Below are 16444 nucleotides of genomic sequence, written 5' to 3'. Positions count from 1 at the left end.
GTTGCTAGATAGTGTTTAATTCTCTGCTGGGATGTCTATCCAGATGCTGAGCATTTCCTTCCACAGGAGGGCTGCAGGGTACTGCGCTGTCCCAGCAGCAGATCTTGGGGTTAAGAAGATAATGAGCAGAAACATCTGTTCCTGCAGACTCTGGTCTAGAAACACACTGATAATTTGACGTGGTGTGTTTTACATTGCCTTCAACTCCCTGCTTTTTGCAGCATGCTTGGTTAGAACAAATTTAAATGGTCAGTTCTACGTGGTCATTAACAACTGACCATCGTCTTTTATTAGAGGCTATAATCTCACTCCTGTATGCACAACCACAGAATTCACAAGGGACTTCTCCCTGGTTGTACTGATTTTGCCTAGAAGATGCTCAGACACCACACATAAAAGCAACATAAAGCCTGTACACAAAGGTGGCCTTTATCTGCAGAGTTAAGTAATACATGCAGGGATAAAAGGTGTGTGGCATTGTTGCTGCTAGAAGCAACAAACTAATACATCAAAATTACTTTGGGAGTAATGAATTTCTCTCATCAGTCACTCAGGCTTGTCCTGCAAAAGTAGTATTCTACACATGGGTTACTTACATGTACATACTTAATTGTAGTGTGTCCTGACATGAGTACTTAACTACATACCTGACTGTCTTCTTTAAATAACTGTTAGCAATTCAGCAGTGATTCCATCCAGAATATTCTTTGGTATTATACCACAGCGAGGAGGAGTTTATATTAATACAGTAGATCTACTAGCATATGTATTTTAGTAAACAGTTTTGTATTTCAAATGACAAATATCGTCACACTGAAAATATAGTCAGCTGATGGTTTTCTTTTGCCCTTCAATATTGGCATTCTGTTGTGTTTTCCAGCTGTGTCTCTTTACAGGTTTTTGTTTGTTTAAAGCATCATAAATATAAAATGGGCAATATATAAGATAGAAAAATAAGAAAGCTACCATAGTACAATCATGGAAAGCATCTTTCAATTCCTTCCCTCTAGCTGTCTGTGTTTATGCACAGTATAAGGGCCACTGCTTTGTAGTTGACTGCGGCACTCCTATTACCTAATATTTTGCCTCATTAAGCAAGGATTTTTGAAAGGAATAATTTGGATTAATTTTAACAGTAGTGGAAATTGAGGGAATCAAGAGAAAGAGAGGTTCATTGCTAAGTATTTGCTTACTTTGCTTCCCTGAACTGTTAACATCTCTCCAGGTTCCTGGTTTATGTTATGTTATTACTGTCAGCTTAGAATTCATTTTTGCCTTAAGCATATAAGTGATATGATTATGCCTGAAGAGAGCTTGTAAGTTGGAGACAATACTGATTTACACAAATGACATGATGCAGTGGGTATAATCTGATCCAAATACTTCTGAATTAAGGGGAAGACCCCCAAGGATTTCACTGAGTCTTGGAGCAATTCAGGGCATCGCTAAGCACATGGAGCAAAGGTAAATATGAAGTTTGTTACCACCAAAGTGCTTCCCAATACAGAGTTTTTGAAAGGTAGCCGAGTGGAAGTGATGTGAAACCTTCATGTCTGAATACCACAACTGTAGATTGAAATTTTCTCGAATGAGAATGTCAGTTTAGTACTAAAAAATTATTCGATACACCAGAAGCGCTTATAATAGTCTTAAGGCAAATGCCACTTGGCTCTTCAAGTACAGTACTATATCTGCAGCTAGGCTCTGCTGAATACATAAATTAATCTTTTTCCTGTATTTTCCTGTTATGAGCATGTTAATAATTCTACCAAAGCTAAGTGTTTGTTGCATAAAACCCATGCTTGCTTCAATGTATTAAAAATAAAAGCTTACATGAGGGTATTTTATCTTAGCTTTTATATTCTTTACACAGTTTGATGGCATTAAATTCGTATAAACAAACTTCCATAGGGATTGGGATGGAGCCTTCAGCATAAACATTTCATTTGTCTAGCCACTGGAAAATGAAAAGACATTTTTTAAGTAAAAATCTATACTTGATTATCTTGCATGAATCTTGAGACACTGTGTAGGAATAGGCACTAAAATTTTACAAGCACCTTTGAACTGCCATGTTTTGATCTTGGAAGACAAGTGTTCCACTTCTTAAGTATAAGAGAGGTATTAATTTCTGTTGGTGGAGGACTTTGAATTAGTGTCAAAAGGAAAGTATTTAAATAATGACTAGTATTTTTTCTTTATATTTTGGTTAGAAAATTTTTAGTCACGTGCATGTTTAGGTTATACATTTTCTTGGCTAATCATAAGGAAAAAATAATCTGTCCTCTGTGTTCCTGATGGACATGACAAGAGATGATAGAACTGAAATACAGTGATGGACATTGCAGGTTAGTATTAAGGGGGGGCAAAAAACCAACAGTGAAACACTGGGATAGAGTGCCTGGGAGGGGGTGACAAAATCACCCTCATTGTAAGGCATAGAAACATGTTAAAAAACATCTGGAAGAAATGGCATGGATAGCATGTATACCTGAGGCAGACAGGAGAAAAACTGCCTACAGTGTCTTTTAGACCTTTTCTCTCTGTTTTTTTGGATCTGAAAATACATTATTTAGGCTCTGATTCATCTTGGCTAGATCAAGATATCTTACTAATAAAGCTAAGGAGCAATTATTTGATTCCTCCCAATGCGAGAAGGGTACATTCCACCTTCAATTCAGAATTGCCACTGCACTAGACAGGAATTAACGGCAGCCACAACCCTAATGTCCAAGGCTTCCACAATAGGCTTAATGCTACCCACGATACACTAAGTTCTTCCTCTTCTATATCCTCTGCAGACCTGCCAAGGAAAGCATGATTTTCTATGTCCCTATGAGCTGACCAGCACTTGTCCCATCATGCTCTAGATATTATCCTTTCTGACCATAAAATGTGTATGTCGTATTCACAGAGTGTCTTCTTCCATACCCCAGGTGCAGTAGGTTTCACCCCTGAGGCATGTGGGTACTTGACTGAACTCAGGTGCAGAGCCCCAGCAAATGCCCTCTTTTTGTCTGGGCTCTCACCACAGTGAGCCAGGTTAGCAGCCTGCACTCACACCCTGCAGCTGGGATACTGGGAATCCATGTGCAGGTATTTCCCTGGTCACCTTCAGGCTGGGTCAGCAGCTGTCAGTCGGGCACGGGCTCAGGTAGTAGAACTTGACAGTGATGCCAGGCAGGAGAAGGCAGCAGCCTCAGCAGAATGCCAGCTAGTACTGACCATAGAGAAGCATGTGCTGTTGACTGTTCTCTGCTGAGTTTTGACTACAAAGGTCAGGAACCAGTGTTTTTTATAACTGCTCATATTTGGAGAAGAGAACTCTGTGGTGTGAGAAGTACAAATCGTAACAGTGGGCTCTTTCTTGTAATGTATTCTCAGTCCTGGAGAACAGTGGGACTGCTCACAGTCATCAGCATGGCTTATAAAGAATGAATACTGCCAGTTAGACTTGATTGCCTTTTTGGTAGATTTACAAAAGTACAGAATGAAAAGAATGCAGCAGATGCAGAATAATTGGATTTTTAGCAAAGTAGTACAATGTCTCATGAAATCGCACTCTTGACATTAATTCAAACTGGTTGGCTCATGAACATGGTTTCATGGACCAAAAATAGGTAGAGGAATTTCAAGCAAAGAATAGAAATAGACAACAACGTGATAAGCTGGGGAAAGGTGGCTGATGAAGTACTGCAGGGACAGGAGTTTCATTTAAGATTTTTATTGATCTGGAAAAAGTGCAAATAAGATATTACCAAAAACTCAGGATGGGTTGGCCTATGATGTCACTCAGTATAAGAATGACAGAAATGTCAAGAGAATCTCAATTAGAATTTGTAAGAAGACAATTTGGCATGTTTTAAGCACATAGAAAGGAGCCAAGCCACATACCTGCAGTAGCTTTTCTTTGGGGAGAGTCATTTGCATTTAAGCCAGGTGTGCCACTATTAAGCAGGGGCCGGAGGTGACAAAGGAGAACATTACCATACCTTCAGGAGAAATTGTCTCCACTGCTTGTGGAGATGTTACACTTTGAAAGCCTCTTTCCCTGATTTTCTGCTGGTTCATCCATCCATCAAAACAGTACCTATTGCTGTGGTAACTCATCCCCTTTTGGCAAGCTGTAAGCCAGAAATAGTGCTTCACCTTCTGGGGTTAATTGTGCTCAGTACCTGTAGGCAGGGAGAGATGGAAAGTCCAGGCCAGGTGCCATTTGGCTGATGGTACAAGGCAGCTTTTCTGAAGTCTATAAGGCTTGTTTGGGACCTTGACAGCAGGAGTGACTCTCCAGGGTCAATTTTCAGTGCTTTCTGGATTTCTCATGGCAGTCTGAGCTGTGGGCTCCTCGAAAAAGAAAGATGGGCTGGGAGTGTAGCTTGACCATTTGTCAGAGTCCATCAGGAACAAAATATTCCCTCAACAAGAAGCTGAGATGGAGCTTTTTGGGGAGGGGAGGGATGGGACAAATCTGAAGAAGGCTTCTGCATATAACTCTGCTAGACTCTATACAATCTAGACTTGCAGGGAACAGCTTGGGAGGAATCAATCAAGATGATTTGTGAATGAAATTGTCCCAATTAAACACTAGGTGGCATATTTACGTTAGAGTTTCCAGGGACTGAATTAGGTGCTGACACCCATTTGTGCTTGTGCAATGAGTGGTTTCATGGGAACATGACCATCTGATGCCTTTTTTTAACAACAAGCATTCATCTTGTTCTTAAAAAATGTGACACGAAGACACCATTGCTTACTTCAGCCTTAAAGTTAGTCTTTAGCTTCTCAAAGTCACTTTTGTTTTAAAACACAGATTATGAAGTGTGCGGTCGGGAATAGGTATGTACATGGCAACAGTCAACAGAAGGGCCCAGTCTGAAAGGACTTGTGTAAATAGTGAGAGGGGTTAATATGCAAAGACATAGTATGATTTACTTGTTTTGCTTGTCTGAAAGGCTGATATATAATGCATATATAATGCATTTAAAAATTCAAATGAAGAAAACCTAATATTAATCCTTATGTGAATGAAAAGCACAGCTTTTGATTTCAGAGCTGGTGTTTTAAGGTAATGGCATCCAGTGGTTAGGGCTAAATGCTCATTGGCAGAAAATATGCCTTTATTCTGCATGTCTGTGTGATACTTGCTTCATCAACCAGGCTGCAGTTTTACGTACGTTGTTGCTTCTCCATCAGTGAAAGAATAAAAGCAGCTCTCTTTTGTTGTGTGAAGAAATGCCTTTTCACAAAGTTCATTGTTGAGAAAAGCCAATGTCACAGCCATCACCAGCGCAGAGCACTTAGCCTCTATCAAAAAAATCCTATGTTTAGTATATCTGGTCTGAAAATTCTAATTTCTTGCTATGGATATTTTAAGAAGACAAATAGATACTTTAGACTAATTGCAGATACTGTGTAGTTAAACTTCCTTAGTACAAGAGATATCTGTATTGCTGCTTGCACAGGTTATTGCAGCTCTCCCTGGAAGGGAGTTGTAGGTTGCTGATCCACATCCCCCACCGGCCAGAATTCTGGGATGAACCCTGCCATCTGTCAGCCTGCTTTGCCATAACTCATGTATGGATCTCTGAGTTGACAGAACTGGTTATAGCTATTTAGTGTGAGCTCTTACAAACAAAATTAGCCATGTAAAAAGGGGGCTAAATATATAGGTCCCCTTCAAAGGTAAAACTTTCCCATCCTCTTCTCATGCACAATAAGTCTGTAGCTATTACACCATATGATGCCAGGGAATGTGCTAGGGCAAAAGCTGGACCTAATTGCAGCCTGGCAATACCTGAAGAGAGCCTACAAGAAAGATGGAGAGAGACTGTAAGGGCATGCAGTGACAGGACAAGCGGGAATGGCTTCAAACTGATTAGATATTAAAAAGAAATTCTGTACTGTGAGGGTGTTGAGACACTTGATAGAGGTTGCCAAGAGAAGTTGTGGCTGCCGCATCCCTTGAAGTATTCAAGGCCGAGTTGGATGTAGCTCTGAGCAACCTGGTCTAGTGAAAGGTGTCCCTGCCTGTGACAAGGGGCTTGGAATTAGATGATTTTTAAAGTCCTCTCCAACTCAAACCATTCTATGTTTCTGTGATTCTACGATTTTAACAGCTTGCCTTAGGACATCAAAACTGTGTCCAAAACATCTGTGCTCTGGCATCAGGAGAGTCTGGTCAGGTTTGTACCACAAAAATGAATTGATGCCTATTTCATTTTCAGTAGTTTTGATGCCAGTGTTCTCTAAGGTTTTTATGGCTGTTGTTTTTGCAGGTCTCAGAAAAATACTAGTAGACCAGCATGTAGTTTGGGCAGTGAACAGCTGTCCTACATGCAGTGGCTGGATCCCTGGCTGCTGCTGGGCTGCATTCACAAAGCTGTGGTTTACAACCTAAGTACATAGAGAAACACCTGGGCAACTCTTTCAAATAAATTAATTCTATTTATTGATATATTTTAGGAAGTAGGTGAAAAATAATTTCCCTTTATTTCCCTCTTTCCCTCCCTTTAATTTGATCAATCCAACCAATGCACTTCCCTAAATCCATCTGGTCTATAATGCATTGTCGAATGTGAGGCCACGTGAATTTACAGACAGAGCTTAAGGCACTTCCAGAATGATGAAAATGAAGTATACTGCCAGTGATTGGACTAAAGAGAGTGTATTTTCAAGGACATTGTTCATATGATTTGGTTTCTTGTAGACCTCAAAGTACTAGGAATTAAGGGAAAAGTCTGGATTGTGGTTTCTTTGTGGGCTGGCAGAATCCCAGTTGAATAAAGTCAAGTCATCATGTGATATAACTTGCTTTTTATGAGACACTGCATGCAATGCGGGATTTCATATAACTTCAACATGATACTTTGTAGGGAATTTTTCCATGTGTGGTTTTTTAATGAGCTCTCAATTCAGTGGCTTGTTTCCTTCTCCACATGTGAGCAGTGCACAAGCTCTGTATCATCCACCTATAGAGAGTAAATTTTGTGAGAAAATACAAAACCTTCTATAATTTCCTTTGTTCTATTTCTCACTAAATTTTATGTAGCAAATTTAAAGAAAAAAAAAAAAGAAAAAAAGTAGCTAGGGTACATGTAGCATTTTTTCCCTTTGCAGGTCACAGCGTATGCTCTCCAACAGAGGTGTGATACTGCCCCAGTTGAAATGAGAGCAAGCCTGCATAGCCATGGGTCGAGGCACATTGCTGTCCCATTAGAGCTGCCCAGAACTAGAAATGTGGACAAGTATGTTGTGATATACACCCACAGAGTCCAGTGCCATGGGGCTGTGGTGAGCCAGCCTTGCTAAGCAGTTACAGCATAGGCAGCTCGTACAGCCATTCCAGGCAGCTTGTTCAATCCATCAGCTCAAGTGCAGTTCACAGAGCATGTGGGTTAATGCTCTGACCAGGTTACCTGGAGATTTTGGCACATGCATCTTACTGGATGACAGTAATGGAGAGATTAAAGCACTGCACATTAGAAGTGTCTTTTAAGTAGAATTTTGTACTGGGAATAAATCAGTCCATTTAGTTCCATTTAGTATCTAGAGTTTCTACTACACAAGCAAAACATCTCGCTTACAGTAATATTCAAGATTGGACTTGGGAATTAACTACTATATCAGCTAGTTCCTGAGCTATCTACAGAATAACAAATATTCATATCTTCTCAAACTCAGAAGAACCCTCTTTGTGCTAACAGATGGAGATGGTGAGCTTGATTCTTCTGCAAATTATATTTGAAGTAGAAGATTGCAAATAAAGGGACAGTGACTGAAATGTTAATATTTTTCCATTTTATTGCCTGTCTATTTTCCTTTTACATGAGTTCAAATACTTGAATAAATATAAGAATCGTGACATTAATAAGAAAAAGGAGATTAAAAATTTCAGCCATCAGCAGCCTTTCTGAGTGTATATAAATTGGGTTAACATTTGTGGAGGTTTGCACTCTAACACCACCACCTACTTTTATCTTGTCAGGTGCTGCTAAGAATAATGTAGTATTTTGAATAGTTGTGTTTTTAGAGAGGTGTGCAAGAATCTAGGAAATGTCCTTGAATATTTAGTATTCTGATAAACAGATGAAAAAATAAGTTAATTCAGTATTTGATAGCACTTCCAATCCATCATAACATACTCAGAGCTAACAGAGAAAAGAATATATTCCTGTAGATTTTTGTTATTTTTTCCTTCCATAAAAATTTAAAAGATAAATTTGTGCATAGAAAATAAGTCTTGATTTTCTCATCTTCATATTACTTTAAAGAACACAAGTTCTGCATTATCTTCAAGGGAAAAAAAACAAATACAGTAGAATTCAGTAAAACTGAGTATTTATTGCAACAAGGAAGATGCGTTTTTCACAAGACTTAAAAAAGAGCTGAGGAAGTAGGAGAGGGTTACTTGTCTCCCTGAAAGAGAGAAATTGGCAAATAGGAAACAGTTCTATAATAACTCATGTGGGACTGTGGAGCATTTTGGATTAGCTATGCACCACAGGTAATACTAGTTTATCTTTTTATTATTGTTGTTTTGTTCACAATTCAGTGTATTTCAAGATGCTATCCATGGCCTTTTGGGGTATAATTACATTTTTCACTTGATCTGTAATTTAGTAGTTGGAACAAGAAGACAAAAGGTTATTTGGAATCAGACCTGACAGCCAGGAGGCCGAAGTGCTTACATTAGTCTGCCTTCTGACAGGTCTATGCCTCATGTTTCGCCTATGCATGTGTTTGTGATATATCTAAAAAGCAAGAAACTTAGTAAAAAGAATTCTCAGCCCACACATAGGTACAGGCAAAACACACAATAATGAGCATTGAACTGTCTTATTTTCAGCAGGATACATTTTTTTTGGGGGGGGGGCTTGCTTTCACTGAACCTGATGAAAACAACTGTCACACAGAGCATCAGAGGATGCCTTTTTCCTTCCATTAGCGGTGCATATTCTGTTGAACTTGAACCCATGTTATTGAACTGGTTGTCTGCCTCACCATTTTTATACAGCCCAGTTGGTGGGTTCGTCAGTGGTCCTGTTGCGTGGTGTATTGAAAATCTGTTGTGTTGATGTGTTTGGCATTTGATAGCCAAAATAGTGGGAAGTTCTTCACTATCTGCCCTTCACCACTGTAGAGTTAAATGCTGTACCCAGATGGATTAATGTTTGCATCTCAGCAGTAGGAGAGATCCCTTCTCCTGGCTTCCACTGAGTCCTTATCTCCTCTGCTATTGCACAAATGGTTTTACATGTTGACACTTTCTTCGATTTCCAGAAAGGAAGGCAAAGATACACAAACAGAGACTTTAGGACAGAAATGCAGATCTGTCTTGTTCAAGAGTCATGTGTCAGTGGCTGTGGTAATTAGGGTTGTTTTGTAAATATGGTCTCATGATGGTTTATTTGTAATAGTGATATTGATGCACAATGTATTTTGTATACCTAACTGCCCTCAGAAGTCAGTTTGTAGAGGAGTGGGTGTGGTGAGAGGATGTTAAGGAGACACACTAGTGGAACTGTCACTGAAGGTCAGGGTTGTGCCGAAGCATGTGTCCGTGACAAGACAAGATCAGGCCTATTTTTGCATAGTAGGCAGGGCCTGTGAGGTGTTGCAGCCAAAACCTGGGATAAATCCCAAAAGAAAAGTACAACCTCTAGCAGATTTTCCTTTCATTAACATCTCTTTATTGATCTCAGTGGCAAACACAGAAAAGACAGCTATTGGGAAAAAGGTACAGAGCCCTGAGAGACAGAAACAATAGCAGAAATGGCATTAAAAAGCTTTAAAAAAATTGTTTAGTGTTCTCAATCATCAGCCTTTTTTCCTTGAACATTCTTCTGTGGCACAATGTCAAAGTCAAAACATTTTTCTTTAATTACGCTTTTATAGAGGTCTTGATAGTTGAGACTTCTGGATCTAAAAACTGCAGAATTTTTAAAACATCTGTAGAGGCAAGGGTAAAACAAATGCAGAAAAGATAGTGCTAGAAATTTCATCAGATTTAGCTGCCAAAGCCTGAATTTCCAAATTCCCCTGACTTTAAGGAATCTTCACTCAGGTGAGTAGATAAGCATGTGATTTGCATTTAAACATAGCAACACAGGGATGTGGTGAGACACTGACTGTGGACAGTGAGGTAGAAGCAAAGCACAGGTTTGAACGTAGCAGCTTTTGGCTCTTAGTTCATCCCTTGGTTCAAAAGGTCCCACTACCTCAGCTTTGCAGCTCTGAGTAAGATTTCACAGTGTGTGCTTAGGAGGGACTTACTAAGTAGAGTGTCCTTTTTCTAGTTAAATATTTTGCAGCTTTCTCATCTATGACTTTGCTAAGGCCTCATGGGTGTATCTCTGGCAATGGTGCTTTGAGCTTTACCTTCTTTAGCTTTGGGCCCTTCCATTCAGTCTAATTACTTGCTTTTACAGGGCTTTACTTTTTCCTCTCAAAATCAAGCTTGAGAACTTCTGGTGGTGTAATAAAGGAGTCCAGGGAACTTGTTCTGGCAAAGGACACTGTCCAAGCCAGAAGCTGAGGAGAGTGGTTTTGAAATACAGTCTCTGAAAAGAATTACAAACATGAATGTGGTTAGATTCCACATCTTCTGAAGGAGACACTTCAAAACAGGGAACTATTGTTGAATCTGAACATGTGGTTTGTATATGTTCAGCCTCAGTAATCAATTTTTTCTCTGTTTTAAATCTTTTTAAAAATGCAAGAGCTGTACTGTCACTTCAGGGGAAGTTCTGCTGCTCTGTTCAGAGCAGCAATAAAATTGAACATTGTCTTCCAATAGCGCAGTCACCTCAGGCTGTGCTTCGACCTCTTCCACCGGGCAAGACGGACAGGAGAGGCAGTGATTTGCAACCAGCCTGTCTGCACTCCTGAGCTGATGAGCAACAGGAACATTAAACCACTGGGTTTTTAGAAAGCCCCATATACTAAATGCTACAAAGAGTCACCATCAGTTTGCCCCAGAAGACGAGACATTGAATTACTTCCATTGCCACCCTTCAGTGAAGGGGAAGCTTCAGCAATTGGCCATCACTGATAGAAGAAGAAATTCAGATGTCTGGACCTTGGGAAGAGGCAACACCAAGTTCTGACATACTGTTCCATCCTTTGCTTGTCCATGGGATGACCAAACTTGATAAAAATCGTAACTGTGTTGTCGCTAGTCTAATCCCAGAGAAGGAAGAGGATGTTAGCACCAGCTCTTATTTTTACCTCTTCCCACTGGATATTTGCAAATCTTTCCCACTGTTTAGATACCACCATGAAGGGCAGGAGGTCAGCCTCAGTCCCGCTTCTCAAACTTGAATCTCTCACATGGGATGAAATGACAAATAATTTTGGCACAAAAGGGACTTGAGGTTTATCCAGATTCTGTTGCAAAGAGAAGCACATGATCAGAAATGTGACTTCCTGTTGCTGCTACTAAGGAACAGAGCATTAATAATTTCTTCTGACAAGTGACATCACTTCCAGAGAAGCAGTAAGAGAAAAAGTAAACATCAAAAATATGAAATAAATAAATATCTGTCTATTGATAGATTTTAGTATCCGTTGACTTCTCTTTTTGTTTAAACAATATAGACACATTTCTAAACAAGCTATCAAGGATCAAACGTGAATTATGGGAGGATTTACAGAAATTGCCTTCTTATCTGTCTTTATTCTTAAGTGATATTGAAGGCACAGCAACAAGTAGAAAAAAGTCTTCCAAATTCAGAAAAAAATGGCTTTATCTTACAGATATATACATAATATATAATAAAGCTAATATATAATAACAGCTAATATATAATATTAAGGTACAGTATTTATTTTCAGGAACAGCCCTTTAAAATATCTGGGAATGTTGATAAATGCTGTGCTTACCATCATTTAAAGTAACAAGATTATTAAGAAATAAAACTAATTATTTTTGGCCTCAAATATATACCATAACTATTATATGGATATTGAATATCACTAATATGTGAATGTGAAAATTACAGGAAGCAAAAGAAATTCCGGATTAAGAAACGGTTGGAGCAGGTTCTCCAGCAGCTTCCATGAGCTAGAGGCTAGTGTAAGATCTGCCTGCCAAAAACAGACATTCCAGAATTGGAAGCATTATTTTTGTGGAAGATATAAATTTTTTTTTACTTCTTACAATAACTTTTAAGGAATTCTCTGTCCATAACATCTCTCTTTTTTCTAGAAAAGCAACACATTTTTTTTAGTGTGTATTCATACACATGAATAGAGAAAAAAGCATTGGCGCTGTTGTCATTGCCCTTTTTTAACTTCCTTAACAAGGTCACCCAGGCTGGTTGTGGAAAACCCTCACTGGGAAGTATTTTAATATTTTGCTTTAGGTGTGTGGCAATCTCAGCTTTTCCCTTATTAATTAAGGGAATTATGGGCATCACAACGTGTTGGTCATTGTAGGATTAATCAGAGCAACATCAGAACTGACAGTTTCTACAAGGTTGCTCAGCCCTTGCTGCCTTGTTTCAGAAGTCAAAGTGGAAATGGGGACAATCCTGAAGATCTGGAGAAAAGAATGCTCAGGAAACATATATAAAAATCTTTTTAACCCAGTACATCACTGGGTCTCCTTCCCTAAAGCACATGCATATGAGGAGGCGTGCTCTTTTATGTGTAACTTTTTTTGGAAGAGGAGCATGGAAGGAAGAGGAAAAAAAAACTGGTGACAGCAGAGATCCAGACTGGAAAAAAGGCAATTCAGACCTGCTCCATGGAAAAAAAAATAAATGCACCTTTTCTTTGGGAGCCAAAAAAATCAGAATTACTGAAAACACAAGTTGCTTTGTGTTTTTCTCAGCCTTCTTCATTCACTGGCAGCAAGCAAACATGTTGAGCCTGAACATTTCAGGTCTCAGACTGGGATTCTATGCCGGGATTCTGCCTGCAAAGTTCTCAGGTGTTGCTCTGAGTAATCTTGGAGTAAATGACATTGAAGACAACTTTTGCCCCAGTCAGCTGTGATAAAGTGCAGCAAAGGTTCCAAATTCAATTCCTATATAAAATGGTCTCTCTAAAGCATCCCCCGGTAGGGATTTTGCCTTTACACACTAAGAATTTAAAGACAGAGATCTTCTTGGAAAAATGTCACTTGAGAAACCAACAGATTTGTCTCCAATCTGAGGCACTGAAATATCTCCCCCCTTATCTTGTGGTTTTTCCTTTAATCATTTTTATTTCTTTTATTTAAGCTATCAGCATAAAAACCACGCTATGCCACCCTTAGTTTTCCTCATTATTTCCCCTCTTGCCTTCCCAGGACAAGAAAAAGTCTTTCTTTTGGCTTTTTCCCACTCTATGCTTCAGAAACCCCAACACAGATACCCTGGTTTCCACCTATGGAGCACCGGCACAGCAAAGGAAAACGGTCACCTTCTGCCACAGCACAGAAGATGCAAGAAGGACCAGCAGCAAAGGGGTCAAAGGGAGTCCCATAGCAAAGATATGCAATGCCTTGAAATTTTAAGCACTAAAATCTATGAATATATTAAAGAATAAATCTCTGAAATTCCAGATACTTCTTGTTGACACAAAGCACTTGGAGCCAGTTACAAAGAGGGGTTTTTTCTGTGAGCCCTGGAATCGGAGATGCCTAGTTTCCTATTCACTAGTGTTCTGTCTTTCTGCACACCTTACTCCCACTTCAGTCAGCCCAGTCGTCCCTCCAGACCTTTCACACATCCATCCCTCACCCCCATTTCTCCTCCTTTACCCTCTTCTCCCCTTATTTCTTTTCACTACCTATGAAGGAGGCAGAAGACACTGCTGCCAGTCTAGTCAGGAGAGAGAGATCACAGCAGCTCAGACTGCATCTCACCTCAGTCCAGCTACCAGATTTCATGGTACTTATGCTCTTGCTCCATCAATTTCAGCTAGAATCAGTCAGCAGGTTCAGAAGTTAGTCAGGGCAAGTGGCAAAAAAGATTGACATACACTTCAATCACGCTTCTAAGGCAACCTGGCTAATTTGAGGCTGATATTACTTTTTATTTTTAAAAATATTTTTTTAAAGCTCCATCGGTACTGTTTCCAGGCATGTTTTTTACCTTCCTGAAAGTGTAAATGTAGTGATAAAATACACCTCTACCTTTTTCTTTACCCTATCTTTGTAAAGGTACTGCAAAATACATGGCTGCAGGGGCTCCACTGGTTTCCACTAGTGCCATACAGTCTGCTTTTGGATGTTTGTGACTTGCCAACTTATTATACCACAGACTGGCTTCAGGTGGCTTAAAAAGAAAAAAAAAATCCAAATTTTGCCTTTCCCTGAATACCACAGCTGTAGTTGACTGTAATTCTCACTACTTGATAGCTGCTGGGAGAAAACGTGCCTGTGTGTGAGCTGAGCACCTCACCAACTGTCTGAGACCTGCTCATTTGAAATTGTGAGGTGACTGACTCCCTCTCCAAAAAGTTTCTGGTGTTTTTGTATGGGGGGAGGCTTTATTCTAGTTGTTCTTTGTGCTGTTGAGTAACACAGGGCTCCCAGACTCCTCCTCTCTTTTCGAGTGGACTGAAAGGAAAAGAACAATTGCTCCTGCCTTTGGCACCTGGGAATAGCAGCTTTCAAAGGGGCAAAGAGCCCCTGCCTTTACCAACAGAGGATAAAATTGAGACAATCTCTTTCCTTTTCCTCTTCTATGAGAGATAACTGAGAAACTTCTCATTTTTACCTCCTTCAGTCAAAATGGGGACTCAGAATACATAGGTTATCACCCTTCTGTTATTGAGTTAGGTCCCTAGCTGAGGAGCACACACTGCATCCTCACAAAAACAGTAAGAAGGGACTCCAGAGTAGATCTTTTCTTTGTACCTGGGTAGACTCTGTAACATTCGAGACAATCTGCTTTGAACCACTTTGCAACATCCAGTTCCCTTCTGAGTTCCATGTACTCAGCCATACAAAAAAAAATATCTCACAAAAGCATGCATCAAGTGCCTCCAGTTTGGTTTCCTTTCATTCTCCAATTAGGCAACTTCTAAAACTTTTTCTCCATTTTTCTTACTGCTCTGATTTCAAGATAGATTGAGCTTCCTTCTCTTCTTTAATGAGACTGTTCTCCCAGTGAGTTACTGTCTTGGTTGTGCTGATCTTCTCCATTTGAAAAATGCTTCTGCTCAGCCTCAGCCATTTGGCTAGGAGGTTTCCACATCACGTGTCAAGCTGGCTTTTCTTTTGTGACTGCAGAAAACTGCATACATGAGGTTGAGGGAAAGTACAAGATTTTGACAGCACATAGAAGATTCCAGCTAATTTGGTTCATTGGGAATTTTTCTACACAGTGCTTTTCTGTTGGAAAATGCCAACTCCTTGTGGAGGAGGCTCACTTCCAACAAATTGCTCACTGTAACAGATACAGCCTGAAGGAGCCCAAGGTCGAAGAGGCCACGCTCAGGCTGATGCCCAACATGGTGGTATTTGTACCCCACAACTCTCTCCCTTACAGGGCTTAAAAATTCTGGGTCCTAGAGTCTTATCATTGCCCGGCTCTCAGCAAAAAAATTGTGAAAATTCATCAATGCCTTCATGCTCTTCACGTGATTCACCCATTCACAAAGTTATTGCCTGCTCCTTGCTGAGCTGCGCTGGCTCATACTACAGATATCTGTCATCTTTTTAAGCTTTGGTCCGGTCTGGGCAATTAACTATATTGGGGTCATTGGGGTTCCCCAGTTCATATTTTCAGCTAGGGAAAGAGGTTCACATTGCTGCAGGAGTCCAAAGAAAATAGATGAAAGAGTCAACATTAAAAGAGCTTTGAAGGCACAAAATTAAGTTAAGGAATGCCAAAGAGGGGGTCACCAGTACAACCTCAGCTGTACCTTTACATGATGGTAGAGGTTTTAGTTACAGAATCTCGTTTCTTTCATGTGGGGTTCCTGCTTCACTCAGTGAACTGGAGAACCTTTGCTCAGCTAAAGCAGCATGGTTATATAGTTAAACATGCTGTAGTACTTGGTTTGCATTCAAGGAGTTTAAATGCAAGAAGAATTTCCACATTTTGCCTTCTTCTGAATGCCACAGCTATAGCTGACTGCTATTTCTACTGTTTCCACTTCTTGGTGACTATTAAGTCACAGCTGTGGGTGAGTGGGTGACTGTGGGTGAGCAGTTTTGCATTGCTATTTATGGAAGTGAAAGGCATGCGATTAAAAGAAAAAAAGTCTACTGCACTGATGAAACTGGTTGAAAGTTGCACAATGGGCTGGATTGCATTCCTGCCCAGAGCCCTCATTTTGTTTTGGCAAGTAGCTCAAACATGTTCAGAGGCTAATGAGGCTACTTCTGCTACTGAGTGCACAAATTAGATTCTGCAGAAGTATTGAGTAAATGCAGGTGAAACTAATGGGATCTGTTATCTAAATATAGAAAATAATATGCCCTATTAAATGTTATTTAAAAAATGCA

The 16444-nt window shown here is 39.8% G+C and overlaps 1 protein-coding gene across 1 annotated transcript in view; it reads left to right on the top strand.

Annotated features, from left to right (window-relative positions):
- Positions 1 to 16444, top strand: part of CHN2 (chimerin 2) — a 163557-nt gene that overhangs the window by 102178 nt on the left and 44935 nt on the right. The window lies entirely within an intron of this gene.

This window comes from Lepidothrix coronata, unplaced genomic scaffold (genome assembly GCF_001604755.1).
Source record: "Lepidothrix coronata isolate B3197 unplaced genomic scaffold, Lepidothrix_coronata-1.0 Scaffold270, whole genome shotgun sequence".
Classification (NCBI taxonomy): domain Eukaryota; kingdom Metazoa; phylum Chordata; class Aves; order Passeriformes; family Pipridae; genus Lepidothrix; species Lepidothrix coronata.
Note: the sequence above shows the minus strand (reverse complement) of the source record. Positions and strands in the feature narration are given on the sequence as shown.